Genomic DNA, 1,597 nt, shown 5'->3' on the forward strand with positions numbered 1-1,597 from the left:
ATATGTTAAATGATACATTGATTTCAGAATAACTGACATTTTTATGAAATGTATCAACAATTTCATGTCTGTTTTTGCTCAAATCGAGCTATACTCTTTAAGACAATTTTGTATAAATTTTATTTATAAAAGTTTTTATTGGAAGATGACACTGCAGGCAGCTGTGGTGGTAGAGGAGGCCAAGACGTCGACTAAGATATTCCAAGTCAGTGATAGGTATTGCATTTGCCCCAACAAGAAATATGGAAATGTAAACTTTTCCCAAAGAACCAGCTGTAATTGATGTGGTCAGGAGGAAACAACTGAGGCCAAGATGATGAAGGCCATGGGCACTGAAGTAGAAAAGACTCCAGCAGAAAAGAGCTGAGGCCTAGTTAGTGCTAATGATTGGCAAGGTAAAACTTGCAGCAATGTGAATTGGGCCAGAAGACCTGAGTGTGATATGTGCAACTCTGCAGAGTATGCTAAATTGGAAGAAAGAACAGGATGTGGTGGTGGTTTTAATGAAAGAGAAAATGTTGAATATATAGAAAGAGAAGAATCTGATGGAGAATATGGTGAGTTTGGACATAAAAAGAAAAAGTATTGAGGGAAGGCAGTTGAACCTGTATCTACATTAAAGGAAGTTGATAAGAAGTCAGAGGGAGAAGAGGATGAGGATGCTGATCTTTCTAAATATAAACTAGAAGAGGATGAGGATGAAAATGATGCTGACCTCTGAAAATATGATCTTGAAGCCAGTGAAGAAGACAGTAATAAAAAGAAATCTAATAGAAGTTGATCAAAGTCTCAATCTTCACCATCTTCGTCTCACTCATCCTCCCTCTCAAAGTCAAGGTCCAGGTGCAGGGACCTCAAGGAGTGCTTCCAGTTCATGCTCAAGATCTCATTCCAGTTCCAGAGAACATTCGAGATCTCGTGGGTCAAAATCAAGATCCAACTCCAGGTCCCACAGGGACTTTTCCATGAAAAATATCCTATTCAAGTTTGTCATCTCCTCCTGAGAGGACCAGAAAGAGAAGTCGTTCTAGATCTTCTTCTCTTAGTGATCAGAAAAAAAAAAAATAAAAAAAAATAAAAATAAAAAAATAAACAAGATGACAGTCACATGAAAGGCACCTCAGGTGGTCTTCGGATCAGAGAGGTGCGTGCCTTTATTGTTTTGAGAATAATACAAAGTGCTTATTTGCGAAATTAAAAGTAAATTGCATTTTAAGCCATAATGCCCCCAAATAAAAGCTTTATTTTTTCATGATTTACATCCACTCACCTAAAACCAGCTCAGCTTCAATAAGTACTTGGAGAAAACCTGCTATGTGGACCCGGAAAAGAAGTTCAACTGTTTTTAGCCAATGTCAGAGAGCTTCCTACCATAAAAATTTAAACTAAGTTATAAAGCAACCAACTGCAAACTTTATTTTCTACTTCCACGCTGAAGGTGCCTTAGAATCATCGTTGTCTTTCTTTTATGCAGTTTTATACCAGTTTTGCCTCACCACATTTAATGAAAATCTTGTGGATTGCAAGAATAAGGTGTTATTCATTTCACTTTCTAACACATAATTTGGGCAAGGAAAGAAAACCCTTAACAGTTTCA

General features: G+C 37.1%; 1 pseudogene; it reads left to right on the forward strand.

Moving 5' to 3' along the window:
- The first annotated feature begins 145 nt into the window (after nt 1-145).
- LOC101580261 lies at nt 146-1,068 on the forward strand (annotated as a pseudogene).
- Nucleotides 1,069-1,597: the final 529 nt, after the last annotated feature.

The sequence above is a fragment of the Octodon degus genome, unplaced genomic scaffold, assembly GCF_000260255.1.
Source record: "Octodon degus isolate 3935 unplaced genomic scaffold, OctDeg1.0 scaffold00002, whole genome shotgun sequence".
NCBI lineage: Eukaryota > Metazoa > Chordata > Mammalia > Rodentia > Octodontidae > Octodon > Octodon degus.